Below are 9,271 nucleotides of genomic sequence, written 5' to 3' on the forward strand. Positions count from 1 at the left end.
TTGGTATTCTTCAATCCACTTGAAAAAATTAATAACTTGTATAGTGTTTGAGTGATCAATGCATAATTCAACACAAATCATGGATAGTCTCTCATGCGGTCCAGAAGCATTGAACTCCCCTGTAATGGTTATGTACTGGCTGTCTATCAGTATTTCAGACTCTATGATTGTGCATATTCAGGATGCAAGTACGCCAAAGGAGGCATGGGATACTTTGTCAAAAATGTATAGCACAAATACGCAAGCCAGGAAAATGCAGCTCAAGCAAGAGTTGCATAATGTGCAAAGAGAAAAGATGAGCATCAATGACTACCACATGAAGGTGAAGAAGATTGCGGATGCACTTGCTTCCATTGGGTCGCCAGTGGAAGATGATGATTTAGTTTCCGTGAGTGACCTTGAATGGTCTAGGAAAGGATTATGCACAGTTTTGAACATCCATTTCCGTCCGTGAAAGATTTCCTGATTTTGAGGAGTTGATTGCTCTTCTAATTTCTGAGGAGCAGAGAAATGGTGGTGCATCTTCTTCAGGAGGAACTTCAAAAGAAGTTGTCTTCTACTCAAATGCTGGAAGAGGTAGAGGCAGAGGTAGAGGAGGCCGATCTGGAGGCCGTGGTAGAAATCAGAATATGCAGCAAACTCAAGAAAACCAGTCCTATGGAGGAGGACGTGGTAACTCTAGAGGCAGAGGGAGCCAAAGAGGTCGTGGTGGATGGCAAAGAGGCCAAAATGCAAACAGTAATGTTGAATGCTACTACTGTGGTAAAATGGGTCATATGGCTAAAGACTGCTATAAAAAGCAGAATGACATCATGAATGGAAAACTGCAACAAGGGAATTATGCATCTTCTAGTAGACAGGGTGATGACAGAAATGAGCATTTGTTTATGGTGCAGCACATGACCAATTCTGTGACAAGTGCAGAAGAAAGTAACGATGTGTGGTATGTTGACTCAAGTGCATCAAACCACATGACAGGTCATGCAGAATGGATGCAGGATGCAAGGAAAATGAAAAAACCAGGATTTGTGGAGACTGGTGATGATACTGCACATCCTATTGTGCAGATTGGAAATATTCCTTTGTCTATGCAGGATGGGAAAAAGAAATACTTGTCGGATGTATTTCATGTTCCGAATATCACCAAGAACCTGGTTTCTGTTGGTCAAATGGTTGAGCAGGGCTTGCAGGTCAGATTTAATTCCCATGGATGCTTTGTTGAGGATATGAAAAATAAAGGTCGCTTGATAGCAAAACGAAAGAAGAAGGGCAGAATGTTTACATTGGATGTAGACATGCCTGAATTGAGTGCAGCAATGTTTGCACATGGGACCGGTGTAGTTGCAGATATTGATATCTGGCATAAACGCATTGGTCATGTTAATGTACAGCGACTTAAATCAATGCAGGCCCAAAATATTATTGCAGGATTGCCAAAATTCAAGGTTGCAGAAATGCATAAGGTATGTGAAGCCTGTCAGTTTGGAAAACAGGCAAGGAAACCATTTCCTAGACATGTTCAAGAGAGTAAGAAGCCATTGGAATTAATCCACTCTGATGTGTGGACTACTAAAGCTGCATCTCTTGGAGGCTGTCATTATTTTGTCACTTTTATTGATGACTATAGCAGAAAAGTTTGGGTGTATTTTATGAAAAAGAAAAGTGAAGTCTTTGGGCATTTCAAAACTCTTAAAGCTATGGTTGAAAAAGAAACAGGCCTGCAAATAAAATGCCTAAGGTCAGATGGAGGGGGAGAGTACCTCTCAAATGAGTTTGCAAGGTTCCTGCAGGAGCATGGCGTAAAGCAGCAATATTCATGCAGTCATATCCCACAACAAAATGGAATTGCAGAAAGGAAAAACAGGCATATTGGAGAGGTATCTCGTGCCATGCTCAATGAAAAAGACCTACCAGATTTTTATTGGGCTGAAGCAGTTGCTACAGCAGTCTACATAATGAACAGGACTTCCACTGCAGCAATACATGGAATGACTCCAGAGGAGAGGTATACTGGTAGGAAACCAGATATTTCTCATTTGAAAATTTTTGGTTGCATTGCCTATGTTCATGTGCCAGATGAGTTGAGATCCAAGTTGGATCCAAAAGCTGAGAAGTGCATCTTTATTGGTTACTCTCTGCACAGCAGAAAGGGTATAGATGCTATAACCCTTCTACTCGTAAGTTTACAGTGAGCAGAGATGTTGTTTTTGATGAGATAAGTAGCTGGTATAAACCAGTAAATGTGATTGATAATGTAGATGCACAAAATGGTAATGCTGCACAGAATTCACAGCAGCAGTCAAGATATTAGTGGACCTGGAGCATCCTCTAGCAGTGCTTCACATTCTTCACCATGGACAGGCAGATTGAGATCAGGAGAATCTTCTCAAAGCAATGCAAATAGTGGTATGCAGGTATCACGAAAAGGAAAAGAGAAGGTAGATCAGCCCATGTTTGATGTGAATGCATGTCACTCTTATGTGGATGGTGAATCCAGTGGCTCAGAACAGAGCATTGATGATGAGTTGGGTATTCCTTCTATTGTTACACCTGGAGTAAGGAAGACAAGGGATGTTTTGAGAGCACCTGGGAGTGAACCTACTTTGCGCAGGTCTACCAGAGCTAGGTATCCTGTGGATAGGCTGAAATATGATGGATTTACAGCCATTCACTATGCCTATATGGTCAAAGTGATACATGAACCAGAACCCACTTCTTTTGAGCAAGCCATGGAAAAGGAAAAATGGGAGAAAGCTATGGATGAAGAAATGGATGCCTTGGAAGCAAATGCTACATGGGAGTTGGTACCTTTGCCTAAAGATAAGAATGCAATTGGCTGTAAGTGGGTTTATAAGGTGAAGCACAATACAGATGGTTCTGTGAACAGATACAAGGCAAGATTAGTAGTCAAGGGGTATGCACAAACATATGGCATTGACTATGAAGAAACATTCAGTCCGGTTGCAAGGATGGCAACCGTAAGAGCAGTCATTGCTATGGCTGCATCAAAGGGATGGTCTTTACATCAGATGGATGTAAAGAATGCCTTCTTGCATGGTGATTTGCAAGAAGAGGTCTATATGGAGCAGCCACCAGGTTATGTGCATGCTGTTCATCCTAAGTTTGTTTGCAAGTTAAAGAAAGCCTTGTATGGCTTGAAGCAAGCACCTAGAGCATGGTCTGACAAGATAGGACAGTATCTTGTCACTATTGGCTTTCAGATTTCCAAGGCAGATTTCTCATTTTATGTGAGAAAAACAGAGAAAGGTATGGTGCTGCTTGTCATTTATGTTGATGATTTGATTATCACAGGTGATAGTGATGAAGATATCCTTCATGTGAAAATGCTATTGAAGCAAAAGTTTGAGATGAAGGATTTGGGAGAGCTACGTTATTTCTTGGGCATTGAGGTGATTAGATCACCAAGTGGGATACAGCTCTTGCAGAGGCAGTATGGATTGGACATGCTGTCCAAATATGGGATGGCAGGCTGTAAGACTATTTCAGTTCCTTTGGAGCAGAATGTGAAGCTGAGCGCAAATGCAGGTGAACTTTTGGAAGACCCTACTATGTACAGACGCATAGTAGGAAGTTTGATTTATATGACTATTACCAGTGGATATGTGTTCTCTTTTGGAAGTGCTGCAGTCACTTGGAGCAGCAAGAAACAGCCTACAGTTGCCTTGTCGAGCACAGAGGCTGAGTACAAGGGTGCAGCAATGGCTGCATGTGAGGTAGCTTGGTTGCATAAGCTATTTTATGATATGCATCAGCCTACAGATGGGCTAGTTGTCATTTATTGTGACAACATGAGTAGTATACACTTGGAAAATAACCCAGTCTATCATGCTAGAACAAAGCACATTGAGGTGCATTATCACTATGTGCGGGAGAGGGTTTTACTAGGTCTTATTGATCTAGTTTATGTCAGCACAGAGGATCAGGTAGCTGACATATTTACAAAGGCATTGGGCGCAGAGAAGCTGCGCAAGTTCAGAGTCCTGCTTGGTGTGCAAGAATTGGGATTGAGCTCGAGGGGGAGTGTTGAGATATCGAGCTCCACTCGTGATATGCCAGTATTCCCCCATTGTGCAAGCAAGAAAGCTACAAGTGAGACTCCTTCCTTCTCTCCCACAATCTTGACAATTTGTTGTGGGGCAACATGTTAACAATAACCTTGAGTTTCAAGATAGTTTACCCAAAATTGGCACTTCGAGGAATCTAGGGAGAGAGCACATTGCCTACAATTTTCAAAGATTGCTCAAAGCTTTTCTAGATGCTATTCCTAGTTGGTGTCTATGTAGAGATCGTGTGCGAACACTTCCAACCATGCATAGAGCATGTCATTGAAGATGGTATACCTCAGTTGCCAAAATGTGGTAGGGGCATTAGTCAACCTAAAGAGTGTTATTATATATACAAACACTCCCCACTCAATATGGTGAATACTGTCTTGTGCATGTTGTTTTGATGAACTTACACTTAGTTTAGCTTAAAAATTCATCAAGGAAACTGTAAGCTTATTTCCTTGAAACCCTTTCCAACATGTGCTCAATGTAGGACAATGGATAATCATATCATTTTGCCATTACATTGACCTTCTTTAGTAAATGCATGCTCTGATCCAATCATTTCTCTTCAATATGATGACAATGGGTGAAACCCAATCCATGTGCTTGATTTTGCAATAGGATCCCACATTTAGGAGCTTTTCAATCTCTTTTTTGGCAACATGCACATGATTTGGGTTTATTGCATATGGTTGTTGTTTAAGTGGCATTGTGTTTAGCACCATGGGGATGTTAGGAATCACAATGCTAGGGTGGATCCTTTTGATTTCTTCCATGGACTAAGTGAATATGTCTTTGAAATCTTTTAAGAGATTCACTAGATTGGTCTCTTCTTCCTTGCTTAGGTCATTAGCTATGAATATGGGCCAAGGCTTTTCTCAAGTACATGTGAGAAGTGAGCTTTTTGATCGAGCATTTGAGTGAGCATTTTTGGGTAACCTCCATTTCTTGTTCTACATACTCCACTTATTACTCCTCTTCTCTTGGGCATATATCAAGCACCACTACTACCCCCCCCCCCAAAATTGCCACCACCATCTCCACCACCACCACTATCGCCATCACCACCACCACCACCTCTATCGCCACCTTCTTAGCCATTGTCACTACCACCTCCATTGCCACCACTTCCGCCGCTTCCACTACCACCGTCCCCACCCATGTTTCTCTCCCCATGTTAAGTATCTCAAGTAGTACAGGTCTCTCTCTTTGTTTCTCTATTGCTCACATCTCCCACCAATTATTCTCTCTTTATTTCCCCTTCTCCCCATCTCTCTCTCTACCTCTCTCTCTTTATCTCTCTCTCTCTCTCAATTAGCAACTTCTTTCTTTCTCCCTCTCTTACTCTCACCCTCTCTCTTGCTTGCTCTCTCTTCTTGTGTCACTCAAAAAGACACACAGACATACTCTCTCGCCCTCCCTCTCTTCCCTCTCTCCTTTCTCCTTCAATCTCTCTCTCTCTCTCTCTCAATTAGCAACTTCTCTCTTTCTTCCCCCTCACACACACACACACACACACACTCTCTCTCTCTCTCTCTCTCTCTCTCTCTCTCTCTCTCTCTCTCTCTCTCTCTCTCTCTCTCTCTCTCTCTCTCTCTCTCTCTCTCTCTCAATTAGCAACTTCTCTCTTTCTCTCCCTCTTAATTTTGCGAGGGTCATGCATCTGATTTTCACAAGCCTATTAATTTTGCAAAGGCCAAGGGTTTGTATGAGATCCATTGTCTTAGACACTTTTTGCACTTAACATCAATATGAAAAGAACATCACATTGTTACTCCCACATGCATATATACATTCACATACCTCTCTCTTTTATGTGCATGATTTGCTATTACATCCCAATATATCATCACTTCTATTATGCACACATAAGACTACATCGCACATGTTTTCATTACACTCAATCAAGCATTATTCTGTCTACTTACTACAAGAGAATACGATATCAAACAGTTTGTTACACTTACTACAATAACGTGTATTATCTATTGTTTTTCAATCTTTTCAAATAGTTAATCTTGGGACAATAATATTACCTCATTGTTACTCAATCCAATGTGCACATATACATTCACATGCGTGCATGCATCTACACTCCACCCTTCGTGAGATATTTGTCATGTGCTTTATTTACACATCTTATAGTATTGTAATTGAGTGAAGGCTTGTACACAATCTCCTTTCCTTGCACATTCCTCTATCTTTCTCCTATTCTCTCTCATCCTCATTTCATTGTGCTTGTAAATCAACACAATCAAATAATTTTGAAAGTACATATTCGTCATGCACATCAGATATCAATCAAGTTCCATTGTTGGAGGGTGGAATGGGTAATACCTAACAAAGTCTAGGACTGAACCATGGAAGCACGCTAGCTCGGTCAAGTAGCGAAGTATTTCCTCTAAGAGGACTATGTTCAGGGGATTTTCCTCAAATGGGGGTGGGCATATAAAAGCATTGGGTGGGTTCCTCTATATCTTCTCCATGCTATCATCCACAAATAGTGTCATTATTGGGCTAAAGTGAGGCCAATCAATGCCATCAAAACATTTCAAGAAAATGGGCTTTGTGTAACTCCTTCTAGAAGAAATGGTGTGGGAGTTACTTTGCACTTGGCTTGTCCATATTGAAATACAAATGTCGGTGCTTGCTTTGACGACTTCAAACATCCACTTCTAGCTAGTTGGAGTAGCTCTCTTAAGTTGTCTTCCTTCATTGAGCTCCAAATGGCAATGTCTCTTAAGTTGTCTTCCTTCATTGAGCTCCAAATGGCAATGTCAAACAATGTGGATATTTCCTTCAAAAACTTTGTGAGCCCTAGCTACAAAAGCACTGAAAACTTGCCCACTTCCAAGGGCTTCACTATTGATAACGATCCCTTCTACTTTGGTTGCCTATGTAGAAGCACCCGATTCACATTGACCACATTTAATTTTCGAGTTGTGGGAGGTAGTTGTACATGCGCATGTGGAAAGGTAAGCACCCATGTATTGGTATGACAAAAAGGAGCACTACATTACAATCAAATATTGTACAAGTTTATGTAAACATGTTACCTTTGCTCTTACAAATCTTCCATCTTCAACAAAGCAATATAGACATGCAATTTGTCCATTGGAATTTAGCAGCTGATGCAAGGTCACCACATCCCGCATTGGAGTAAAAAAATGAAGCATCGATCAAGTGAGTAGCATCAAGTGATGAAGCAACAAGTATGTAATCATATGAGTCTATGGCCCTATGTGACCTTGCTATCCACATTAATGACAAGTAAGAGAGGACTTAGGACCATGGGACTTACTACATAATTGTCCATGAGACTTAGACTTACCCCTATTAGGTTGTGAGTGTTTATGATGATTATTATTCCCACTATCACCTTGTTTATCTGTCATTGTGAGTGTATGAGAAGTAGGGCAACATCAACATTATCCTTGTTTACTTTTAAGCAAAGCATTCTCTATACCCTTAAGTTGAAAGCCACCTTCAAGAGGTTTTGCACTCATAACAATGTTGAAGGTATCCCAAGACTCAGGCTGTGTGACAAGCAAGAAAAGAGACCTAGCATTCTCCTCAAACTTTAGGCCCTACCAAGTAAGCTGACTGAAAATGGACTAAAACTTATTTAAGTGACAAGGTAGAGACGTCCACGAGTTTCTTAAGCCAATACAATTGTGTTCCGGGACTTTGCTTATCATAGAGATCACAAATCTTTTTCCATAATGCATAAGCACAACCCTTAGTCTCAATGACATTGCATTATACTTGCTTTGACAATGACAAAATGATGGTAGACTTATATAGCTTATCAAGCTCTTTCCAATCATCTACATGAATCTGGCTTTATTCTTTCTTTTGCACCAATATCTACCAAATCTGAGTCTTCAAGTACTAAAAGTTGTTACCATCCAACAGGTCTATGTTGAAGATAGCATCATTAGAAGTATTTGAAGTACTTGCCATTATATTTGCCAAACAAATAGAGTACATGCTATTATAATAATAGCGAATCAGCCCCAAAACCAACTCAAAAAGGATGCAACAGGAGGAAGGTTGAGCTAATACACTATTGTCCACAAGCAAGAAGCACTAGAGTGTTAAAGTCAAGTGTCTGCTCTCAAATCTAACTACAAACATACTTTTCCATAAAAATGCAAAGTAAATAAACATGTAAATATAGGGAAACATATAAAAGAATAAGCTTTCATTGTTAGGGGAATCTGGGTAGTAGCCGAGATGTATAATGCAACTAGCAGTGTAAAGATATAGCATAAACCATCAAGTGCCAAAGACGATCAAAATATCCAAGGTGTCAGGTACATCGATGCATACAAAGCATGTATCCACCATTGACAATTTATTCACAAAAAAGCAATATAAGGTATTTAAGTCAAAGGCAAATTAATCCGTTGTCATAAACCTGTGCAACGATAGTATATGCATAAACTAATAAAGCATAAGAAAGTCTCCTATTGACTCAAATGAACTAAGCTCTGTGAAGAAAATACCAAGTATTCCCACTAGAAGCAAATTTGGAGTATCCAAAGTAGCAAATGAAGCTCAATTCATAGAACTCATAGCATCTTGGTATCCAAAATATGTCATATATACATCTAAGAGCATATATCTTCAATGAGTCCTCAAGCTCACAAGTGGAAATCACTTACGCAAATAGCCACTTCCTAAATGCAACTGACTGAGCTCAAATCCAAGTTGTAGAGCTCAACATAAGCATATTAAAATATAAATAATAATGCCAAGCATCAATATAATCATGTAGCATACCCGAATAGCATATAGGCATTTAATACATAAACATTAATTGTGCATGCTTGTTGTCCAAACCAAAACTTTTTTTGTATAAAACAAAGGACTAAAAACTGTACAAAAACAACTCTATGATTGCTTAGATTTGTATTTCTCTCATCATGCTCTTTGTTTTGAGCTATAGAACACCTCAATTTGATATTGTATGCAAAAGGTATGACTAAAATATGAACGTGTAATTAAGTTACCATAGATGTCCATGATTTCTATAGCATGCTTTAAATCTACTCAAAATAGATAGAATGGCTCCAAATTAAAATCTTGAAATGTATTTTTTCTTTCTTCTTTGATATGCATATATTTGAGGGGGAAAAAATGGAGGAGAATGTTGTTTTCTCTTTTTTTGAAAGACTTCAATGTTACTCAATCTATTT

Source organism: Lygodium microphyllum, chromosome 11 (assembly GCF_053477565.2).
Source record: "Lygodium microphyllum isolate KBCC chromosome 11, Lygodium_microphyllum_v1.1.10, whole genome shotgun sequence".
Lineage (NCBI taxonomy): Eukaryota > Viridiplantae > Streptophyta > Polypodiopsida > Schizaeales > Lygodiaceae > Lygodium > Lygodium microphyllum.